The sequence below is a fragment of the Falco punctatus genome (assembly GCF_963210335.1).
Source record: "Falco punctatus genome assembly, chromosome: 8".
NCBI classification, from domain to species: domain Eukaryota; kingdom Metazoa; phylum Chordata; class Aves; order Falconiformes; family Falconidae; genus Falco; species Falco punctatus.
The window spans coordinates 49,845,333-49,871,055 of record NC_137588.1 but is presented as its reverse complement, the minus strand read 5'-3'; the positions used below and the strand labels follow the sequence as shown (position 1 = coordinate 49,871,055).

At 38.6% G+C, this 25,723-nt stretch overlaps 1 protein-coding gene across 1 annotated transcript in view; it reads left to right on the top strand.

Moving 5' to 3' along the window:
* TENM2 (teneurin transmembrane protein 2) overlaps positions 1-25,723 on the top strand; it is a 1,028,597-nt gene that overhangs the window by 19,884 nt on the left and 982,990 nt on the right. The window lies entirely within an intron of this gene.

The window sequence follows — 25,723 nt, the reverse complement described above, 5'->3', positions numbered from 1 at the left end:
GATATAGCCAAATGGACCTGAATTTTTTGAACTTTCTTCTTCTGTTAGTGCATGCTCAGAATGTTTAAAAGAACACAAACATGTTTCATTTGCAGTTTCATTTAATCTGTTTTTACTTATTTGCCAATTAAATACGGAAATTTGAGAATTTTTTTAATGGCAGCATTTCTCTTCTTTTTAACACTCCCTTTCTTTCCAGCTGTGCTGACTTATTTTTAAGATATCTATATAAAATTTCATTCGTGTTTTTCACCTTCTCCAATGGGAAAAATAGGGTAGTAAGACTGATACTTGCTTTCAGAAACCGGTTTTTCTTTTACATCTGTTTCTCTAAGGGGAGTAAAAGAAAGGAAATGTAGAATGCACAACTGGAAAAGTTAGGATTTCACTACTACTACATAACAACGTGCTTAGTGGGGCAGGGGGGTTATCCAGAGTGCTTTTTTCTGAAAAATAGGAAGTTGTCATCAAATCGCTATTTCAGGAAAAAAAAAATAATCAATTGTTCCTTTCTTAGAAGAGACCGTTTAGTGATAAGAGTTGTCTCGGTGATCCCACTGTGTAAGAAGTGGTTGGACTTTTGTTTTGATGGTTTTAGAGCGAAAACTCAGCTCTTTAAAATTGAATTTATACTTCTGCATTCAATGCAACTCCATGATGATTCTGCAGTGCAACCTTCGAGGTAACATAGACCACAGCTAGTAGTTCATATTAGATGGAATTAATCTTTGCACTGCTGATGTCGTTTTACCTTTATTATGTTAATTTGTCTGTCACTCATATTGTATTGAATAATTTTGGCAATATAAATGCTAAAACTTAAATGGGATTCTACTTCTCCAAATATATTGGTATATACATAGATTAATTACTGTCACTAAGAAATTATTTTTCTGGGTTTTCAAGTTCAAGAACAATTAGTATTCCAGATTAGGGAGAAAACATATGAAATACAAGACCTGCTGTGATATCCTTTGCCCTTTATGTGAAGTCTTCCCCAGTTTAATCAGAAAAGATCCTACTAAACATGCATGCTAAATATCACCTTCTCTGCAAAAACAGTGGAAGCAATGACTGGAAAAACTCCTCCTTGTTCCTTCTTCCTCAGCCTGTTCCTCTTCCCTCTTGACCTTTCCTCAGTTCTTTGTAACATCTCTGTGGGTTTTTTTCAGCAAAGTAGACAGTAGAGATTTTGATTTCCATTCCAAATTGGAGTAAGCAGCAGAGGAGGGTAGAGCAAAGCGGTGCCTGTGAAGAGCAGAGCAGAGGCCAGCGCAGCACTAGCAGTGGTGCACACATGGCACTCTCCTGCTTGCCCATTACAGGCCCCGGGCTGATGAACAGCGTTTTAGCTTATGGTCAGCACATCCATCTTCCTTAAGTATCAGTTGTTGAAGCAAAATGTATTGTAGAACTTCTGCAGCTTCACCGAAGTACAACATCTAGGTATCATACGGAATTGCATAAACTGGAAAGTATGAGTTTATAGTAGTTTCTTATAGTTTTATAGTAGTTTCTTATACTAAGTCCCTGTCTTTTGCCTGTGAACAATCCCCAGGTTTGTTGTACTCCCATACAGGTCTTCACCTGCACTGCTGGGCATCGTCTTACTGAACTGTCATTCAGTATAATTTATTCAAACCAGTTGTCAGCAGAACTAAGTATATGCTTTGAGAAGTAAACCCCAAACTAACAGAGCTTGGTGACTTAGGAAGTGTTGGTGTGCAGCTGTACTGAATGCTTCCAGTAGCAAGCAGACGTCGAGGAAACACTTCCACAGTGAATTTCAGGCATTTTGGTTGGTCGTTGTTCTTGGTGATTTCATAGCCTAGCTGACAAGATTTACAGCAGACAAGACTCGGGCACTAAGATGGTCTCTCAGAGACAAAAACAACCGTTCCTCTCCAACAGCCCCTGACCCAGTATCTGTGCTGGCACCGGAGCAAAGGGAGAAGACAACGGTCATTTCAGACATAGGAGGTAGCAGGCTGGACTATGGAGGCATGGCAACCCGTCTTGCCCTGCCTTCCTGAGTAGCTCATCACCTTTGGGCACACCTGTCCCCATGAGCATTTCACAGTCAAGAGGTTCTATTTTATAATTATTTAATTCTAGCATATGACTATTTGCATGCAGTGTCGTCATCCCTCCACCCCCTGCCCTTTATTCCCTCTAATCAGCTTGCTCCAATATACACATCATTTCTCTAGGCTGTGTATTATCTCCTTTAGGCTGTCTCACATTCCTTTTGATTGCAGTTCTTTTCATTTCATGCAGTATGTTACTGTTCCTTACCATCTATAATACATTGTAACCATAGATACTATGCACAATTCAAATGTGAATCTTCAAGGCTTCACTTTTTCTCTTGTAAATATTTTGATGAAAAGAGTGATTATAATTCAGATCAAGGCTTCAACAGAATATTAGTTAAAAACATTGATTAAGAAAATTAAAACTACATGCTCAGCAGTGTGCATCCTTAAAAGTATAGGATGAAGTTGGATCTGAGACTCAAAACTACTGTTTGTCAGCATGAAGTGCTACTGAAAGGTACTTTATTTTTGTGTAAGTGATCTCTCAAGGCCTGATCCAAAGTCAATTGCAATGAAGGTAAGACTTTCTGTTGGTTTTAATATGCCTTGGAACATAGATATTTTATAGTTTTAATTAATAGCTTCAAAAATGTGTTTTATGTAATTTGTGAAGTGCTCAGGATGAATCTAAATGTAAAATATCATTATTCTCCATGCCAGACTGAGGCAGCTTTCACATTAACTACTTTGAGGGTATTCGGCTGTGGAAGTAGTTGAACAGCCTTTTTTTTTTAAGGGGGAGGTGGGGGGAATCCCATGCTTATTTTGAGAATATTTTTCTGTTTAATATTGTCCTTCATGTTGTTGGGGAAATTGCTCCTAAGGATTCTTTTAAAAAAGTTCTGGTTTTGTATATGGCTGTTAAAATCATTATACGTTTTTAGGAGAAAAGAAATGCATAATGCAGCACCCTTTTATCAAGGGCATACACCACGCACCAGATGGAAAACAAACTGTGTTTACAACATTACCACTATCGCCACTGACACTACTAGATCTACAATATGTTATAGCAGCAGCTCCATTAACCTTGCTAGTTCTGTTGGAGTTGCCTGGTAGTTTGCCCAATCTGTATTTGTTGTCAGCAAACTGATCAAATTAGGAGATTTTTCATTCTGTTTATTGACCTTTTCCCCTCTTCCTCCATTTAGGGCATAGTTCCTTCAAAATTGTTCTGATATTGCTCTGTGAAGTATTGCAAATGGGTATCTGTGGATCTGTCCTACTGCATGTGTAAACTGTATTGTCTTACCTCAAAAATGAAACTTCAGGAGAATAGTTGATAGTAAATATGCTGTAAAACCCCAAGGTCTTCACTAGACACTTCCCCGGTACATGATGTGACTTGTCTGAACTGACCTGTACCCATACTCAGGCACACGGCTCTCTCTCAAGCCAGGCTTGCACATGAGGTCTTTCACTTTTCAAATAATGGCAATCCTCATCACTCCGACCTATCGAATTAACATAGTAATAGTTATTTGTTTGAAGTTTTGGGGGAGCAGGTGGGAAAGTTTGTTTCTTTTGGTTTGTGTTTTTTTAATGAGTTAAGTAGAAGATTGATTCTGTTGCCCTTTCCTCAGTGCCTTTGCTCCAGGCCAATGAAAAGATGCTTAGTTTCTAACCTGTGGCCTGTCTTGATGGAGGAACTTCACACCATCATTCCATTATTAGTGCAGTTCAGCAATGTCCCTAGGCATTGCTCCTACCCTCTGTTCATGCTACAGAAGTTCACCCACAGCCACATGACACCAGTAGTCCGTGAACTGGTCCAGCCCAACATAACTGCTGCATCTGTGACTTTGAGCTCGGTACATTTCCTACCTCAGCACTGACTGCCAGAGCACTTCCACCGCATGGGAGAAACAGATCTAAGTGCCTTTGGGTGAATAAAAGAGCAGAGTCACCCCTCTTCTTAATGGTGCTTGCTAGACTAAACTGATTGTGGACTAAGATGTGACATTGGCAGGAAAATCTGAATCCCTTAGGAAGCTATTCTCAATTAGTTTACTATTGAGAATGAGGTGGTGTCCTCCATATACCTACTGGAAGACAACTAAGCCATTTTTGGCATTCTTTATCTCTTTTTTTTATTATTTTATTTTCTTCTCTTCCCCCCTTCCCCGCCCCCCCCCCCGCCCCCCCCCCCCCCCCCCCGGCAGTTCAGTTTGTTAACATTATAAAGGAAACAAAGCTGCTGAGGCAAGAAAAATATTTCAAAGACTGAGACAGAAGTAACCTGCTACTGGCTTTGTGCCACCTCCCTTCCACTTCCTTCCTGTTGTGAGTGGGGCCGATCAGGCAGTTGTGATTTAGATCAACACAGCAAGTGGAATAACCTCCTGACCTTTGGTTCTATGGTGATACATGGGTTTCATTTTCTCTGAGCTAAAAGCAACTCCTACTGAAGGGAAAACGAGGCCTGCTTCTCAGTTTAGACAAGATTCAAGATATTGCATCAGGCAAACTGAAATGGTAGGGGTTGTTCTACCGCATAAAATATGTCAAATGTAAAAGTTAGTTGTTTTGTTGGTACCCTTACATTCTCCTAAATGCACAGACATTTGTTGGTACCCTTACATTCTCCTAAATGCACAGACAAAAAAAAATAATTTAGTTTGCTGTAGGAGAAACAATGAAGGAAGAATAAAAACTTAAGCATCTAAAAATTTTCTGTATGTGTAGCTGCAATATCCCCATTCTTCTTAAAGCATGGGTCAACATGTTGTGGCCTGCATAAGAAAAGCCAGAGTAACACGTATGATTCTGAAATTTACCCCCAATTTATACTTTCAAATTTAAATAACATATACAACAGTTTTTGAGTCTAACAGTCATGACAGCAATATTAGGGATTAGCAATAGACAGAGGTTATTTTCTCTATCCATGAGTACTGGTTTTACACCTTAATGCAAAGCTTATCTTGCGTTGGATCTGGAATTTTGTTGCATAGGCTAAAGCAAAAGTCCTTTCAGCTTCAGTCTAGTTCATCTTAGTTTGAGTGTGCCTTAGCAGAGTAGCTTGCTGTTTCAGATGAGGTGTGACCTAATGACTCTGAAAACAAAGTCCATAATAACCATCACTGTTAGTAGGAGCAGGAAGGTAATAGATGTAAATGAGGATATGTTGAATTATGAAATTATCAGTATATTGCAGTAATTGCAGTTATTTCCGTTACCAGCATTGGTACTACCCAGGGGTAAGTTGTGGCTATATGCTTTCCTGGTTTTAGCAAGGGACAGCATTTGGGATCTAGCATATCCCAGTAGCAAGTGACATATATATGAAGGTGGTGTGAAAGCTCCTCTCCAGCTCTTATTTCACAGATGGCATGATGATGTCTTAGACTATGGTACATAGACCACTAGGCTGAATCGTATGAATCTAAACTTTCCTTTGTAACACCTGTAGACCACACATTCTTTCTGTAATGTATCTGCATAAACAAGTCAGCAGAAGGATCCTTTATACTTTGTCAGGTTTAGTCTATGGGTGCCCTACCAGCAGTGTAATACTGTACCAAGAGAATCAGAAGGTTATACAGCTTGTATTTGAGGTAAAACTCAGAGTTTGTTGTAAAATCAATCCAGTGATGCATTACTGGCATTTGCTTGACAGAAGGTGTACACTTCCCCAAGTAAAGGTGAGTGCCTGAGTTTGGTCTGCTCTTGAGAATTAGAGAAGACAAAGTGCTGAGAACTTTTTTTCCAGTTTGTCTTAAATAAAATATTAATAAGAGTAACAAACATTACATGCACCTTTGTTCTTCGTGGATATTAGAATTATTACCTTAAGTATGTGCTTTTTAAGATATTAGTATTATGCAAATGCATCTTCCATGTTTGCTTTTTCCCCTGTACTAGATATTATTGCTGCTTAATCTATCTTATGTGTTTACAAAAGTTTGGTTTTACCTGAAAGTATTATGAAGAGGCACAGTATATCTGCTGCCTATGAAATTTCTTTTGTGTTTACTGCTGGAGTTGGGTTCTCTGCGGAACTGTCAAAGCAGGTGAAGCCAAACAGTTGTGGAAGACTTCATGTGAACTGTCATATTTACCTTTAACAGACTGCAGCATCAGGCTGAAATCTGGGATCTCCTGTCAGAGCAAAGTTGAAATAATACTTTTCTGGGTACCTGATAATAGAAAAGGTCACTTTTTAGAACAGCTTACCTTACAGTAAATGGTTTAAGAGAAGCACTGGTGAGCCATCATTCATTCGAGCCTGTTATAGACAGTTCTTTGTCTATAAGAAGACAACAGGGAAGCCCAAATTGATAGCTGAGTCCTACTGATATCACTTGTGCATTCATTCCTTCATGTACTTTGACTGCAGTGTTTCTGAAAGATAAAATAGTGCTTAGGTTGATGAGGAGAAGGGGATAGGAAGAACATTTTTACTAGCTGTTTGGACATAATGAGAAATAAGATATCTTAAAGTAGAATCTATTTGTTTCTCTTTTTCACTGACACTCCTGACATGATATTCTTCTAGAGGCTTTTTTATGAGTGGAGTTTTATGCATAATGCACATGGGCAGGTATGTAAAGGAGCAACAGATGGGAAAGAACAAAAAAAAACAAAAAGAAAAAAGAGAGAGAGAGAAACTTAACAGCCACAGAGCAGATACCAAGCTTCTGTGAAAGCTTCAGTCAGGATGGGAAATGAGAATCTTTTCTAACAAGGAAAAAAAGCTGTAAAAGAGAACTTAAGGACAAATAAAGAGTGATCCTGGTTGCTCCAATACAGTTTGGTATTGTATCTTCGTAAGTCTCCCACTCTTTCAGTCATGGTTTAGAGTAGTAACTTTCCATGCAGAGTATTTGCGTTTACTTAAATGTTATTGCCATTGTGCTTGTGGGCAAAGCTGGAGAATCCTGCAGAAAGGCCAGCAGTGTATTGACTTCATTGCTGTCCTCTCTTGGATTGCCAGCATAGGTAGAAGTTGCAATATTAAATAAGCAGCCGGGAAAATGCATTGGGCAGAAAATTATTGGTCACTTAATTGCAGCCATTTTTCTGTACCACCCACTGTGACCTTGCCCTTGTTCTTTATGCTTTTATAACATCTTTATTCCATTATTGGGATTCTGTCTTTATAGACATGCCATTGAAATCTATTCACTTCTTAGTAGCCTTTGCAATAAAGAATAAATTAGACCTGTTCAAAAGATTCATTGGTTCCCAGAGTGCTATGTATACTCTATTGCTTTACAGTTCGGGGTGGTTCGGGCCTTAGGGGACACTAATTTCTGCCAGATTTGTTACAACTTGTTATTCAATATCTTTACCAATGATCTGAGTCTCTTAATTGCTAATCAAGGTTGCAATTGGCAGGAGTGAATAGCAACAGAGGTGAATAAAAGACATGAACACAGACATGCAGTGTAACTTAGTTAACTCAGCCAAATGTACAGTATTTCCTTCCAGGAAAAAGGAGTGTAGGTCACAATTACTGGATTAGGGAATGTATCATGGAACTGGTTGAGTGAAAATATATGGCGAGATCAGAAGACAGCAAAGGAAACAACATAATGGTGGGCTACAGTATATGTTGATGCTCTGTGTGGGTCCCTAAATATAGATGCACAAAAAGGGATACCTATGTATATATGCCATAGCAATGCATGTAAGAATGAATCTTATCCATGGGTGATGCACGAACAGAAAATGTGCATAAGAACATGTATAGATAGGAGTAGGAAGAAGGCATTGCATGTCCTTAAAATAGCATCACAACTGTTATCATACATTGTTTTCAACTTCTGTATTTTCTTCAACAAAAATGCTGAAGTTGGAAAAAAAAGTAAGAAAAGAGTTGAAAAATTACTTGAAGTATGAGTACTTGCTTTTTATAAGTAAAAGGTAAAGAGATTAAGAGAAAATGCTGTGTTACAGTAAGAAAACACATTCATGTCTTGTGGAAAGAATACAATTTTCAGGAAACTAAAAATATTTACCTTGTCATTATTTTGCTGCATAAAGGATGTTGAGAAAGGCTCTGTTAGTGGCTTCTATAGCTGATGGCATTTATGAACAGTGAAAGTTAATTGGGGGGGTAGGGGACAAAACCAAAACCCCAAAGACGGGAGAGAAAAGGGGAAGACTCTCCAGTGGGAGCAGAAGTAAGAACAACTCCAGACAAGTGTTCTTGTCTGGGTGTTCTTCCTAGTGCAGTAAGTGGTGATGATGTGTATGACAATAACTTCTAGTATGATTTATCCCTACTACTGCATACCTTTCATCAGGATGTGCTCAAACCCCATTGTTTGTGCCTATTCATGATGATATTAACATTGTCTGGAGTTTGCTTAATCGACCGTGCTCTATGCTGACTGGTCCATGCGTATATAGTATTGGATACTACTTATCAGATGAATTGTAGTAAATATACTAACAATGTTTTCCACTTTGTTAGGCCAAAAGTTTTGTATTTTCTCTAGTAGAAACTGCAAACCTACAAAGTTAGGGGTAAGGGAAGGAGAGAAGGGGTGATTCTCACACCATGGTTGCTTCTTACCACAAGAACAATAATACAAGATAGACTGATGTCCCCAACAATGCTGGGGTTTGCTAGTGCAGAGAATAACAGTATGAGAATAGCAAGCACAAAACTCTGCTATGCAGGCTTTGGTAAAACAGATAAACAAGGTACAAGCTTTAAGAGCTGTTAGGAAAAGCACATTAGAGAGATTTCAAATGCCTGTCCATTAGCATTAGAAAGGTTAAGACACCTAAAGCACTATGCGCTACTGGCCACTGTTCAGAAGGACCCATGTATTGTGACTAGCATACAAGGGGAAGAATATTGCAACCTGGTCTGCTTTCCAGCGTGGCCCCCCAGTGTCCCACCTTTGCCTAAAGCAGGGGTGGAGGACCAGTTGCACGTGGTAAAACAGATTTCTAATCTCCATGCCGGTATTATGTGGCAGTATAGCAAGCCATGTGGACATCAGGACTAACACAACAGATGTCAGTGTCACTGCTGGGGGTAAGGCTAAATATCAGTGAAGAGGCTGCTGATGACTGTCCACTGAGGGTGTCAGACCAGTTAGAGCTTAACTTTCTTGTAGCCTTTTTATCTTTTCCCCCAAAGTAACGTTCCTGTTAGAGCTGATGTACACCATCAGTTATAGACCCTGCAAATGAAGTGCTGTGCATCTAAGCCTTTCTCAACATCCTCTGTGCAGCAGAAGGCATATTATTTTACCAGTTTCAGACAATAGCAATTGTGGAATTCAAGTCTTTACTTGTCCTTGTATCACAGTAAGGCGTGTCATGTAGTTCTGTAGCAATCTGGCTTCTTCCCTAGCATGGGCCAGCTAGCACGGAAGAGTTTTATCATCGGTAAGCTTGTTCAGCTGAGCTGACTTTCTCTTAGCTGCTGTTTTTTTTCTTTTTTTTTTTTTTTTTCTCCTTTGCAAATGCAAGAGTCTGATACTGTGTGGTGCCAAAAGCTGCAGACGATAGGAAGTTAAGAGACAAGGTGACGCTCTGTTGTTCTTTCAGTCTTTAAGAGCATCATGAGAACTGGAGCCCATGGGATAGTTTGTGATATGTAGAAAGATGGGACAGCAATAAAGTGTGCCTCTTAAGGATTTTTGTTTATTCTTCCATGGAATTCTTATGGGTCCCTTTCCTGGTTTAGGCTATTAGTTGCTTTGAATTTGAAGGAGCAGCCTGATGGCTTTGCCTTGGTTTAATAACCCCCATGTGGGATAAATCCAAAGGGAACTGAAAACTTTAACTAAAACTATGAAATCAGCACCTTTTCAGTGCAGCTTAGAATGAGATTTCTTCAATCGGGTGAAGATCAAGGCAGGCAGGGGAGATCTGGCCAGCTCAATACTAACACTTTACAAGATGAAGGATTTTCCTTGTGAATTGGAAAATTGTTTCTTAGTGGGAAGTCCTACATATCCTGACTAGAGATATGTGAGCTTTCTATGTAATTTAAAGCCAATCTGTAGATTTTGTAGGCTGTAATTCTTTTGTCTTTTGAAATCAGAGCCTTTTCACATTTGGATTTTTTTTTTTTTTATTAGAATAAGCAGTATCCTCTTCTTTTCAGAAGACCCAATTACTCACCTCTCTCACTGAAGTCCCTAATCACCATCAATCTTCATAAGCTGTAGATCATAGGTGTTGTAAAAGGTAACTTCCATAGTGAGCTCTCATTTCTATTGAATTGTGCTGTTTTGCAGCTGAAAGTCTATAGAATTTTAGACAAGGCATTAACTAACTGAAGTATATAGCCTCGCACAGAGGAATCTAACTTGTCACTAGTGGTTCTAGGCACTTCCTTGAAAGAAGTAACATTAATTAAAATGGATAAATATTGGAATTGTTTCTTCTGATTGTTTTGATTTTAAAAAGTTCAATCAAAATTTATATGGAAATAAACATCTAGTCTTACAAAAATGCAACTAGAGGTACAGCTGTACTTACAGGACACAGCTAATGACGGCTGTGGCTTTTTGCGACACCTCCTTCGTAGGTTTCAGAATGACCTTGTCAAAGTTAAAAGCTCATAACATTCATATTTTGTTTTTATGGCATTGCGATTCAGCATAACAGTGCTAAAAACAAAAGCACAGTATAATTATACTGTCAATCAAGCCACCAGAAAAGGCATTTTCCACCAGCTTTGCACCTACTAAACTGTAAATAATTTATAAAATTAGAAGTCATGAGTAAGTGGAGGCATTTTGGGGATAGTTAAGCACTTGTCACAGCTCTGTGGTTTAAGTGACCCCCCACACTGAGCTCTGGTTGCTTGCTTCTATCCTGTGAGTGCAAAAATGGTCATTTGTTCTTATATTGCTGCGCATGCACCTAATAAACATATCAAGCTGTCAATAGAGCTATGAACAGGTGTACAGTGTATGTTGTAATGATGTTTTATTCATCTGAATTTCCAGCCCATTTAGTCTCATCCAACGAACAACAAAAATATTTTCTTCATTACCTCCAATTAATGTAAATGTCAAATGTTTGAATATATTATCACACAGATAGTTCAGTACATTGGTTGATTTGTGGAGTATTTGCATTAAAGTGACAATTAAAACAACAACAAAAAAGTAATCTAGACCACGTGTTCCTACCTGTTGTCATGCTGTTGTGGAGATGTTGAACTTGTTTCTGGGAGATATCCTTTTGACACTGGTAAACAATTTTCTTAAAGCCTTTGAGTTTACCATCATTTATATTTAATATTTTTACAAAAGTTAGTAATTGATTTGTATTTATTTTTAAACAAGGCTTACTAGCTGTCCATTGTCTGTTCAGGTACTATATAAACATGTCCTGATTTCAGCTGGGATAGAGTTAATTTCCCTCCTAGAGCTGGCACCACTGTGTTTTGGATTTGGGATGAGCATGCTGGTAACACGCTGATGTTTTAGTTGGTGCTGAGCAGCACTTACACCAAGTCAAGGACTTTTCAGCTTCTCAACCTGCCCCGCCAGCGAGGAGGCTGGGGGGCACAAGAGGTCGGGGGGGACACAGTTGGGACAGCTGGCCCGAGGGAAATCCCGCACCATATGCCACCATCTGAACAGTAAAACTGGGGGGAACTGGCCAGGGGGCGGCAGCCCATTGCTTGAGGGCTGGTTGGGCATCAGTCAGTGGCTGGTAAAGCGAATGCATTGTGCATCATTTGTTTTGTATATTCTTTTATCATTATTTTCCCCTCCTTTTCTGTCGTCTTAAAATGTTTTTATCTCAAGCCATGGGTTTTACCTTTTTTCCGACTCTCTCCCCATCTCACTGAGGGGGAGCATGTGAATGGCTCTGTGGTGTTTAGCTGCCTGCTGGGCTAAACCACAACCCATGCAAAAGTTTTGTTCACATATACTAATCTTTCATAGTGGAGCTGTTCAGAGGGCAGAAGACTGTTTTATAGATTTATAAAAAATAATGTGTTCCAATAGGATAGAGACAATAAAATAATTAGCAGATGTTTAGCTTTCAACAGCATTCTCTCCTTTAACTTTTCTTGTGCTTATTTGAGACTTGGTCTGTGCCTGACTGCTCAATTATAATGTGGAAATAAATACTTCTCACCTGTTTCTTAGTGCTGTCTTACAGCTTAATTAAACATTTTTATAGTAAGTTGGACTGAAACTCTTAAAAAAAACCAGAAAATATTTCAAAGGCCTGAAACACAGGTCATAAGTCAATGATGCCTACAATTGAGCTTCTTAATTTCAATTGAAAAATTTGAGTAGAAGTTACTTCGGGAGATGCAAATATGGTGTAGTTGTCACTCAAAGTAATGAAGATACTATTCCTTTTGGTTGGTTGGTTCATTTTATCACATGGTAGTTTATTCATCAGTGCATGTTGCTTTTGGTCCTGCTGCAGCATCCCGCTGGAGATGTGGGCCGCATGCCCCCCAGCAGCACTGTGGTGGACATTGGCTCAGGTCCAAGGAGCAGCATAGATCAATCAGCTGACACTTTCCTCCAAGTTTTGCATGTGATTCAAAACGTGCTGCCTTGGGAATATTTGGTATGTTGAGTTTATTATTGTTAACACTCATGCAAGTTTCCATGGAAAGTCATTAATGACGGCAAAGAACAACAGAAATATCCAGTTTTATTTCCCATCCTTCCATCCTTCCCCCCACTTGTAGAAACTAAACGTTGGTGGTGTTTCACAATAAAGAAATTGCCCTCCATGCTGGTCAGCTGTGTTTTTAGTAGAATTCATGCCTGTGTCTAAACACAGCATATCAAAATTGCAATGTGCAATTCCATCCATTTCTGTTTCACAAAGAGTAGACCTGTATAGGAGTTCCGAGAGTGGGAAACCCCTTATTTTGGAAGAGGACAGTGGCTATGGGAAAGGTATGACTTGGCTATTTTGTAATCATATAGTTATATCTATATAATGTGCTGAGATTCTGTACTTTTTCAGATTGGTGAAGCCTGCAGAGCTGTGAGTAGGATATGCTACTTGTAATTTTCTCTCTTACAACTAAATCAGAATTAATTATTATTTTTACAGTCCCTGGAATTCCAAGGTTTTGCAAAAAGTTTCACTCTTACTATCTACTTTTTTTTTTTTTTTCCCTGGTGATCCTCCTCTAATTCTGGTCTGCATGCTCTGCTCTGAAATTATCATATTTGAGTTTTAGAATGACAGAATTTTACATTTCCCCAGCATCATGGGAGGAAAATAATTAGGGAAGATGAGAGAATTCCAAGAGAACTGGATGGTCTGGACTGTAACAGATGTTGCAAGAGCATCTGTACTACAGTTAGTTTAGCTCAAAAAAGATGAAATTAGATGGAGAGTTGGGGCATAAATTGTAGGTCTTGGATTCAGAAGACGGCAAAAGCTGGTTAGTACCTCTGATTTAAAAGACAAAATAAAACTGAAATACTAGATATGATGAAACAATGATAGAAATGTAGATAGGGAAATGCTTAGAGGTTTTGCATACTTCATGTATGAGTTACCTGAGTGTTGCAAGAAATAATAAACGGTTAATGTTGCCCATTCTCAAAAGAAAGTCCCCATCTCTGTGATCTGACTTTAAAGCTGTTTTTGTTATGCCTACAGTGGTTCAAATCAAATTCCTGAATTTTTAGAGGTTGGTTTGATTTGTTTGGTTACCTTTGCATCATCATAAACATCCAGAGAACCAAATAATGATCCAGCAAGGTATAAAGTAGTTGGCAGTATTAATAAAAGTAACAGGAGAGATGTGAAGGAGAGTGGGGGTGGGGGGATAGTATTCCTTGGAAGACCATGCTTAAAGTTATTCCATTTCTATAGCTGATGTCACAGGGGACTGTCTTGTGTGGTAAAGCTTTAATGCTTCATGATCACACAGAAAATTTAATCCCACTCTGGTAAAAAAAGCCAGCTTCATGCTATTGCAGAGGGAAACATACAGCTTATGAATTTGTAGAAAAAATACAAGAAGAAAATATTACAAAATGTGTTCATGCAGGCTAACTGAGTTTTAGAATAAATTCACAGTAAAAATGTGGATAATAGCTGAAACTTACTGTGTAAAATTAATGCAAATAAAGACATGGGTTCAAGGTGTGAGATTATCAAGCAATCTATTGTATAACAAAGCAGTCCTCATAAAGAGATAGCATTATACAATCCTACACAGCCTCATATGTGTGTAATATATGGAAGACAATATACTCTAGTTGAAAGGGAAGGAAATTTTGATGCAGCAGGCAAAATCAGAGGTAGCATAAACCAAAATAATAAACACATCTGTACATTTGAGCAAAGCTTTATGGGACAATGTATTTTAAGTTGCAGAGAAGATTTTTTTTCTCTAACAGCTTGCTAGCTTGCTCTAATTTTATATCATGGTAAATTAAAAGTATAATGAACCTTAATTTTTTATCTGCAGACTATTTGGAATTACAAAGGAGGGAAGGCAGGTGGGAAAAAAAACCCACAACACTTTTCTTAATTCTTCAGGATTTTTTTTTTTATCTCTCTCTCTCTCTCTCTCTCTCTCTCTTTGGAAGTTTCACTTAATTGGTTTCACTTTGGTTTTGCTGAAGCCTTGGCTTGTAACTTATTTAACTCATAAAGTCACTCCTGTATCGAGCAGTGCCACAGTCTCTATGCACGCCTTCACTGCTGGGGAGGTGGGGACAGAAATACATGTAAGCCTACTGCCCTGCTACCCTTTCCTGTCACCGTATCTTGAGGTGCTTTATGGAATAAGAGTGATTTTATGACAGAGAAAGCAAAAATGCTTCCATTTCATGGTTGTTTTGAGTCACTCTTTTTATGTTCTATCCCTTTTATCCACGCTCTTCTGTGTCACTATCTTGGCAGTTGTTCTGCTTTGGGTCAGGCAAGCATCTCAAGAGACTACAGTTCAAGTATGCCCAAAAAAGAAAAAAAAAAGGTGCTTTTTTTTTAATATCAGTGAAAACCTTTCCTTTTTTTTCCTTTTATTTCTTCTTTTATTTTTTCTTCTTGCCTAACTTAATATAAACTTTAAAATCAGGACATTACATGATTCAATTTCAAGTTTCAGTGGGATTTTTTTTTTCTCAAAGCAAATTAATTGACCCATCCCTATTTAAAAGTAATTTTTTATTCCCAAATTCTCTATTGGTTGTAAACGTTCCAATGATTTTCTCAGATTTGTTGGAAGTTAGGGATATGTGTAAATAATTGGTAATAAAAGGAAAAGATTGCAGTGGGTAATGGGAATTACATATCTTCCCAATTCATTTGGGGAGTATATCCGAAAGAATACACTGAACTTAAGCTTTTAGAATACTCTTATGTACACCAAACAAGTTAATCTAATTTCCCCACAGTCATTATAACCAACTTTTATCAGTGGGTTGAATGAATAGTCATGACCACATCCTAGCTAACACATCTTTCCATGCACAGTCATGTCAGTTTTAGGAACTAATGGCTCAGAATTCACTCTTTATAATTCATATTTGGTGGATATCAAAGCCTCAACATACAGTAATTTTTTGTAATTTTTGACTACCTTTTCAATTATATTTTTACATCTAATAAATTAATAGGGTCAATTACTTCTGCTAGTTGATAGTGCAACAGAGAAATACAGATAAGGGGAAAAATAAAGTACATATTTGAAGATTATCTAATGAATTGTTAGTGTTCAGTCTCCACTTAATCAATGGGTATGTGAAAAAAACCCAGACACTGAACAAGAGTAGGAAAAAACCAAAGAAACTTTAAAAATATCTTTCCTTCTGTACTTTCCCAAGAAGAAATAGCAAGGAGTGTCCAGCTCCAATGTATTTTAAGTAATTGATGAAGAACATTTTTCCTGGCGATTAGTTTTAATGTCTATATCTCAGTGGGTAATAATATTTGAGCCTCAGGCTGGGTAATCATATCTTCTGCTGTCTGCATTAGAAATAATGCTTGGATTCATGTGGTTAATTCTATAGTCCTTGCTCACTTTGTAACATTCTGCATCACAGCAAAAATATATTTGAATAAGTATATTTATTTTGCATTTTCTCTGAAGTTATTTTAGAGTTACTATACCCTAGTATGCGCAGAGAGATAAATAATCAGAATGTTGTATCTGGTGCTAAAGGGCAACAGAAGTGTGCGTGAGTGGAGACAGATAAGCTTGTGCAGCTTTGAGAATTATTAAAGCCACCGTGTTTGGGGATTATTTTTTTTTAATATTAGAAAATTATTTCTGGTCTGCTCCTGAAAATGCTGTGTTAATGAGATCACATGCAGCAGGAAGCTCAAATATGATTCGAAAAGCAGAAAGGTGGTATGGTTTGCTCAAAATTCTTTTAACCTGTTTTTCACAGTGATGATTGAATAAGAAAGGAGCCTCAACAGCGTATTTCTGCAGCTCAGTACTCTACAGCAAGGCCAGCTAGCAATCCATTTAGTAATTCCTGCAAATTAGGACCGCTTTGGGATGCGACGTGTCCCAGTGGCTAACCCAGCAGATGAGAGCAGTTAGGAAGTAATAACCCTCTGCTGTTCAGGGGCAGGGATTTATGATTCTAGAAAGGGGTAAAGGATAAGTGAAAATCGTCTTTCTAGATATCACAATAGTAGTAAAATGGACATCTTGCTTAATGTCAGTGGGTGTGCTTCTGACACCTGCAACACATCTAAGGACATCTAAGACCAGATTCACAGATGGACAGTCATCAGCCTCTCATGTTTTGAGTTTTTTTCTCTAAAGTTGAATTTCCTTTTTAATTTGTGTAACTTAGGCAACATGCAGGCTTATATGGCTATGCACATATATGTAGATAACATTCATAGGTGTGCACTGCTCTGCTTGGAAAAAAAAAAAGGTAATCAGTGTTCTGTTTATAAAGCTGATAAAACACTGGAAAGTAGAAAGGTTTGTAACATGTAACAGTGCTGAGTTACAGGAAATTCACCTATTGTACTGTGTGTGTACTCACAGCTGAAAAAAACTTCACACGTTAGCAGAGCCAACAGTGTTTAGGTTCATCTGTTTTTTGGTGCTTTGGGAAGACTATAAATGAAGAGTTAATTGAACAACAACAAAATACGTATCAAGACAATCCCCCAACCCATTTTTTGATAATTGTTTCTTCTCTTAAGAGAACATTACCTCTCTCACAGATGGTCAGAGTGATGCATTTGGGGAAATCAGCCAAACTTGGCTTTCTTCCTGGTCTCTCTGCTTAGTAACTGCAGCATTTAACCCCAGAAGTATTATTTAACTTTGCTCTAGATACCATTTTAATCAACAATACTAGGCTTCGCAGTTGGAAAACTCCTTTTAAGGTCTCGAAACACAATTTTATTTATTTATTTATTTATAGTGTTTTGGACTTATGGAAACAAACTCAGCCAAAGTAAAGTTGCTTACTTTCTAATCACTTCACAAAGTATTCCTGAAATGTGACTTGTAGAAAGGTTTAATGAATCATGGAAAAGTCATATCACTAGGAAATGTTTTTCCAACAATGAAATCAGTGGTGTGAAGGAAAACATATTTACTCCCACCACACACATAGGAAGGAAGATATGTTAAACGGTTGAAACTCATGTAAGCTGGGTGATCTGACTGTTAGGTTGAGCTTCTTCTGATACTAAAATCCCAGACTTAGTCCCTCTGTGTTGTAGTACCTTATAATAATAATAGCATTTTCATAGCACGTAGCTTTGGTGGAAACTCGAATGCAAAAATGGTGAGGTGCTCAAGCACTAATAGTGTGGGATTGTATAAGAACAGCTTAATATTTCATATACGTCTGTGTGGTGGCAGTGGGGAAATGGAAGTTGTAGAGGATTTGGAGTAGGGGTTCCTCCTGCCCTCAGGTAGAGCGATCCTCTTTGGCCAGGAGCATCCCCATGGGCAGGGGGGGAGGTACAGAGAGAGGGGACGTCAGTCTCCTCCACAGCAAATTGTGTCAGCACAATAAAGGGACTTGACATCTAACCTATGCTTTTCAGTCTCTCTTGGGCGTTTGCGAAGGCTCAGAGCTTCCATGAAGGTGTACAAATACCATTTTCAGAACAATATGAAACTACAGTTGAAACGACCATATTTGGTGACAACAGCTTATTCAGTAGGAGCTGAGCTCTTGCAAGATGGGTGGAAAGTCATCCTGTCATGGCTCTTGGAAAAATGCTTCTAGAATATTTCAGATGACCTGTATTTTGGGGTTTTTACCCCAGTGCTGTTCTATACCATGCAGGCTGAGTTTCTTCAGACAGAAGTTTTCTTTTTTCTCAGACAGTTTTTTTTTTTGTGGATATTATTCTCTTTCTCCCTGTTTCTAGGTGAGCTGGCCTTCCATGCTGCAGGGTACTTGGGTTTTGGCTCCAAGCCCAGCATCTCAGCACATTCCTCTTAATGGAGTTGAATTTTTCTGTCTCTGCCTGCTTTTCTCTTTGCTGTCTGTCTTTTAGTTCAAGCAAAAGTCTATTTGTATGATAAGCATGAGTAGGCCGGTCCACCTCTTGCACAGCTAGAAATTTCATTTACTTCCAACTCTGCTTTGCTTCCCCTCTGTGGAGATGAGATTAAGCCAGTTCCGATACTGTCACACTGCAACATAGGCACGAGTAGGGAGCCTAGAAAGGCAGAAAATATTTTAATCGTAATTGAGCCAGAATATTTAAAAAAAAAAGAAAATTCTTCAGATAAAGCTATATTTACTTTTTGGAAAAAGTAGAGATAGATTATGTTTGTTAAGTTTTAAAAAATCAGCTGTTTTAAAAGATCTTTTGCCAAGAAAAGGAAATTACATATTTTTTTAAAAAAGAACATGTTAACTAGCTCCTAAAACTCAGTCAACTGCCAGGTGCAGTTGGAGCTACTTGTATTAACTCTTCAAGTGTCTTCAAACACAACCATTGTTCTTCCAGAAATGAAAAATTCTATTTCCTTGCCATACTGGGTTCCTTTCTGAACACTTCAAACTGTGGACAGGTCTCCTTTACCAGAACAGGTTGAAGCAACCTTTCCCACATGCCACACGTTATCACTCTCTGACAGTTGACAGCAGAGCTTTTCATGTTTGTTCTCCTTAATCTATTTGAGTACAAAGATCTGGTTTAGTGAAAGTGAGCTCTTTCTAAACTGCTTAAAATAACCTGCGTGTTACAGATTAAGAGGTTATGGAACACACAGGCGAACAATTCCCTGGCAAATGTGAGGGAGTGCTGCTCTGATCTGGAGTGGCAAGGCAAGTGCCTGTCCCCCTGGAAAAGCTGGTTGCATGGCTGCTCATCTGTTAACACCTCTGCTGGCAATTATCCAGAACTTACTACAGGAAGGGACTGGTCATGGAGAAAGCAGAGAGAGTGTTACGAAAAAGGATCATAGGTATAACGGTCCGGCAGCTGAAGCAATTCCATATAGTTAGATAAGCTATAAAGGAAGTTTGTGTAGGATGCAAATGTAAACATTGGTTAAGCAACCAAATGTTAAAATAGCCTATTTTAATGGATTAAAAATAAATGTCTTGCTGTAGAGATAATCCTTATGTGTTAGCTTTTGTAGTTGAGTTTATTTCAGAGTAGCTGTAATACATTAATGCAGGAAAATTTGTGATTTGTTCAGAACAAAACATTCTGTTTGCTTCTGATGTTCAGATCCCTGTAAAAAAAAAAAAAAGAAGAAAAAAGAAACAAAAATGTTGTATCAAGAAACTGATTTTACTAAATTCCAGTTATAGTAATAATAGTGTTTAATGCCGACTTCCTAAAGACCAATAGGTTTAGTCGTTACCTATTTAGGGTAGCTGCTAGGCTGCCTATGTATTGCTTTATGTTAAGCACAAACAGTGTATGCTTGAACAAGAAAAAATATTTTGTGCTGGAGCGTAAGTATTGTAAGTAGGCAAATGGAGCCCAGCCTTCTGAAAAGGGGGGTGGTCCCCCCTTGTCCTGCCATCGGATGTGCTGGGACACCAGGCTCTGAGCCGGGGGGGGCATTGCGCCTGGCAGCCGGTCATTTTTTTCCAAGTACATTATTGAGGTACCGGGAGCGGCTCCTGCCAGCTTCTTGTGCCTCTGCAGGAGAGGGGGCTGTTTAGCAGCTGGTAGTACCAACGGCGCTCCTGAACTTGGAGTCAAGGCACTGTCCGGTTGGCATTGGTATCCCTCTGTGTTTTGGTGACTCTGTAGTCACTGTTAAGTAATGTCTTTGAGAGGCAGCCAGGAACGGGTAGGATGTTGTGCATAGAGACATGGAGCTTCAATCATCTCTGCTCCCGCAGGAGTTTCTTGTCTTGTCTCTCTTACTTCCCCAGATGTAGCGCGCTCATTTTGCCTCTGTATCACTCACACTCTTAGAGGTCCTACCCTCTGCTGGTCTGCAGGGCTTAGCGATTATGTCAGTCTCTTGCTGTGAGCAATAGCTTCTAGTTCCAGTCTCTAGTGTCTTTAAAAGAAAAAAAATAATTTTATTTTATTTTATTTTTTACTGGGATAAGCTGGAAAAACTGGGAACTCCATACTCAGAAACTTTTTTATTTGGCTAAAAGTTTTAAAACAAAACTCATAGAGCTTAACAAACCTGAAGGCGGGCAAGTCTGTAAGAATTTTTGGTTCCTTGTGTTTTTTTGCTTGGAGTAAAACGACTGACTCAAATAGTTCCACCACATCAGATTGGCTTGTTACTTTAAGAGGGTTTTAGAAATTTGCTCATGCCCTCTTATAGTTTTATTGTGTTTATATTTTCCAAAGAGAAAAAAAATCAGCCTAATTAAAAATAATGTGCGTACAGTTTCTTTACAGTTAGAGATCATCTTCATTTTCAAACTAGGTACAGTTAAGCTGTCTTACACCAAAACCATCTTTTTTCAAAGAATAGCTCCACTATAAGCAGGGGTTTACAATGACTAGATTTTTCTGCTGTTGCTCCAGATGCTGGAATTATGGGCACACTGTGTATGGATGAACAGCTTCTGAAATACAGGCTCTCCACTTCCCTGGGGAAGGTAAAGACTCTAAGGACAAACAGATGGAGGTTCACTGCATGGTAGTGGCAGTGAGATCAGAGGCTGAAGCACCACGTTCCTCAGGCCCTAGCTGGAAGTGGAAGAAGTGTGCACAGAAACTAGGAACGTGGCTGGGTCCTTTTAAACTTTCTGACTTCTTTCCAGTGAGCCACAGAAAGTAATTGTAGGCTCAGTCGCAGTTGCGTCTGTGAGCCTTGTGTCCTGCAGCATACCTGTTTTTTAGAGATGACTACTCTGCCTATCACCACACTGGAAAGGGGCCAAAGGACAAGTTTCAGAAGCCAAGGATATTCCTGTGTTCTCTCAAGGCTGAATGTGGAGAAGAAAAAAAGTGAAATGCACAATGCTGCATTTTCTTTTTTTTTGCAAAAATAATAGAAAATTCATAAAGAAATCTAACTCCCTAGATGCTGCATAGCAAAACAATTTGACATGAATATAATAACAAATAAAGTATGGAAAATCCCCCCCCCCCCTTTTTTTTTTTTTTTTAAGCACAGATTTTATTTTGGAAGAAGAATGTCTGCTTCAGACTATTATTTCCAGGTCTGCACCTAACCAAGAGTTTCAGTTGGTCTAAAAAGCATCAAGACCTTGGATGATTTATCAGGTTTGAAGAGGGGAGGGAAGAAAAAAAAAACAGGCAGGGGAAATACTCATATACACAGGAAGCATTTTTTGTCAGCTAGGAAATAAAATTAATCTGCTTGTCAGGTAGCATATACAGATGTTACTGTTCATGGCATTAAATAGTAGTTTCTATATTAAAAATATTTTCCTTTATCAATACTGAAGAAAGGAATATATTTTTTTGCCCCTTTGGTTCTATTTTTAATTATTTTACTAACAGGCTTTCTCCAGCTGTGTTTTTATATGTGTATTCTGGAATATATTCACTTCTTAAATTTCTGCTCTGCCTTCATTGTTTCTTTTTCCACAAACCGTAGTCTCATATTTTTCCTTGTAGTCACTTCATCTTTTTATGCCTGTCCCCTTTTTAACTCTCTAGATCTCTCCCTTTTCATCTTGCTCTGGTTTTCCTTCTTTTCAATTATTTCATTTACTTTCGTTCATTTTGTTTGCTAGCAAACATCTGTGGATTATTTTTGCCAATATATATTCTGAGCTTTTTGCATTTTTTATCTCCATGATGCTGACATCAATCTCATGATGGTCTTAATTTCTTTGAACTCTAATTGCAGAGGTTTGAAAAATTTTCTAAACTCACTGGACATTCGATTATTTAAAGAAGATTATTGAGGCAGTAACTGACGTTAGTAAAAAAACTTGAATAGACAATAAGAAAACTTCTGTCCTTTCTTAGTAAATGTCTACTTTGTGGGCTATTTATCACAGATTTTGGCAGTTTTTCTGTCACAAATAACAGTAATCTACTATGTCATGTAACATGCTTTTTTTATTAGTTCATGTCTTAGAAAAAAAATCGTCATGTCGCTCTATTTTCTTCAGTAGCCATCAGAAAATATTAACTGCAATGAGTATGGAGGCAGACCTGGTTGGGAGGGCTGAGTACTGGAGTGGTCAATATGTCTTAGAGGTTTAGGCTGCAGTTTTCTCAATTAATTGCTGCTCAGCTTTTAAAGTATAGCACAGCTCTAATACAGAATAAAGGTTAGTATGATGTGAAGTGATTTTACACAGTACTGCTTTATTTCTTGTTGGTTGAGTTGGTTCTTTTAGTTTGTTTTTAAACATGATGATTCCCATTTTCATTCATTCTAGACACTTGACACCTTGCCATCGTGGTGCATATTTCTTTTGGAAAGTGGGAGTTGCCTACTCATTCTTTCAGAGAAGAATTAAACCCTTTGTTTGCAAACATAAGCCATGCCCTTCTGCATCTGTTAAATGCATTACTGCCCACAGCATAAGAAATCCTCTCCCGTGATTGCCAGGGGGGTGGAGGTGTTCTCTGGTCCCTTCCAAGTGCAATGTCAGCCAAGTCAGCTTAACCAGTTTTCCCCACTACTTGAAGCTGAAGTCTGTCATTTAGCTGAAGAGGCGATGCACTCCCCGTTCTTTCTGGGACATTATTACCGGGCAGCAGCAGTACTGTTTGGCAGAAGTGAGGCAGCAAGCGTGATACGCGCTAAAGCACCTCCAGCCTCTCCTGATGCTGGAAATGGAATATTGCCTTCCTGTGCTCCAGTTTAGCCAGTGTTACTTGTACTGAGAGGACGATATCTTTGTCCTGACACCGATGGTGAGTACAAATTATTAGAGAGGAGAAATGTGCTAAATGCAGTTTACAGGCCCAATGTCAAAGTCCTCTCATCACCAGAATTTAAAAGTTTTATGCAACGCTCTTTTACTATAAAAGGTGCAGACTTCATACAAAATTACACAGTTAATGAACAGCATTGTGGCTTGCAGTTAGAGGTCAAATAATTGGCTTTTTTTAGCAAATATAAGTAATTTTAATTACAGCGTATAAACCATAAGGAATTCTCCAGAGTGGTTTACCTAGTATAGAGGAGAATGCCGGGTGAGGTAGTGAAAATTATTAAAATGCTTCAGTTACTGAATGTGTAATGAGAAATCATAGAAACTAGCCTGATAATTTGGATATGCTGGGAAAGGTAAATATATTTCTGTATATTTATCTGACTGTTTGTTTACACCATGGTGGTTTAGAACCAGAAATGACAGATCTATATTTATATAGGGCAGATTCAAGATAAAAAAGAAAGTTCTGTTTGTCTCCAGAACAGGACATTTTAAATCAGTTATCACATTTTGGTTCTTTAAAAGGCCAATAATTGTATATCTGTTGTCTTGGCTATATGTGTGTACAACTGCAACCTGAAATTATGCAGCTGATAAAGAAAGATAAAGAAGATAAATAAACTGTGCTTGTCCACATTGTCCACATGCGTGACCCTGTTTTTTTCTGGGAACCTTTCTGGTTTGTACAATATGCAGTTTTATGTATCATATTTAAGGGACAGCTCCTCAGTCAGTAAAACAGCATCAATTTACATCTGATTCTGAAAAGGTAGTGAATTATGATGTTAAGTTTAGCATATTTTTTTCCTATGGATTGATCCAAGGAAAGGGATTTAAATGTGCCACATGAAACTAGTGTTTCTCCTTAGCTCTTGTTCACTAAATGATGTTAGAAATGTATTGCAGGCCAGATCATCAGCCTGGATGCCATAAGAGGTAGGGAGACTATACACAGCAGCGGTAGGAGATGTGTTTAACCTTTTTGCTGATGCAAATCTAAGGTGGCTGAGAACATTAACACTACTCAGAGAAAGCTTTGTGCCATTTCAGAGTTATGTTGCAGAGTGCACCGCCACGTGTGGTGGTGTTGAATGTGCTGTTGTACACCCAGAGCCTGCTGGTGAGCGTTCACGGCGTGGCACAGCATATGTGCTTTAAATTTGCATCCCTGTACTGATGCTGCAGCAAAAGATGTTCGGTACTTGTGTTTCTATTGGGAGCAACTCGATAAATTGTAGCAGACCACCTGTCTTGTCTCAATTTCTTTGGCAGCTTTTTCCTCTCTACACATCTATCTAGTTGTGTTTAAGAACTACCTTCTACTTTATCTCCATTTAGTCCAGGATGACAAACTATTAATTCACTGGATAAGCTGCTGTTCGGTACAGAGAAACTGCTGCCAGTTCCTCATGTGTACTCTGGCACAGGATTCCCACACTGTGGAAGGCATCACACAGATTCACATGTGCAGGTACTCTGGGATTAACAACAATTTCTCAAGTATGTCCAAAATCATGTGAAGAGATTTCCCAGTTAATCCAGTGCCTGAACAGTTGATTGTGAGAGGCTGTACTGCTATGGAAAGAGGATGCAGCTCTCTTAGGGACGTTGTTTCTTTCCTACTGCCCTGCCAGGGAATTGGGTTCTGTACCTGGGTGAATCAGCTGTCAGAGGTGATGGAAGTGTTTGAGATGCTGGTGACCAGCCTCCTTACTGATAGTGGGATTCAAACGTGCCTGATGCAGTCAGGGCGTGGCCATTGCTGACTTTAATCTGTCAAGCCAGTTGGAGAGAACTACTGTAGACAGGTTTTGATGTTGAATCATTCTTTTAGCACCCATCTTGAATTACGCATACTTGGTAGGAGCAAGGTGTACAGAGAGACAAGGAGAAGCTCTCTCAGCTTTATGTAGCATAAGGAAACTAAGCACAATACGGATGTAGGGACTGCCTGTAAATACTTTCAGTTGCCATTAGGTTTGCATCTAAGTAGCCAATATAGTTGTTATTCAGACTTAAGCACTCGTGAGGAGGTCCATATAGTTCTGTACAGAAGGACAAGGATTTTCAGCTAAATATTAGATAAGGTCTTTGGCACTTCTCTGTTGTAATATTTTGCATTCTAAAGATGAAATCCCAGCTTCTTCATCGGTAGTTAAACTCCTATGCATCACACTAGAGATGGAGTTTTATTTGAGAAATCTGTAATTTGGAGACACCCTTTGTAAAGGTGAAAACATCCTCAACTATGAATTTCATGTTATCTCCTATTTATATTAAAAGCTTGTAAAAATCATATAGCACTGGCATTGCTACTTAGAAATATCATGAAGTAATTAGAGAATTCTGTAAGGTATTTCACAAAAAAATTTCTCTGCCAGCTCCTTGCACAGCTGTTAATATTTTCAC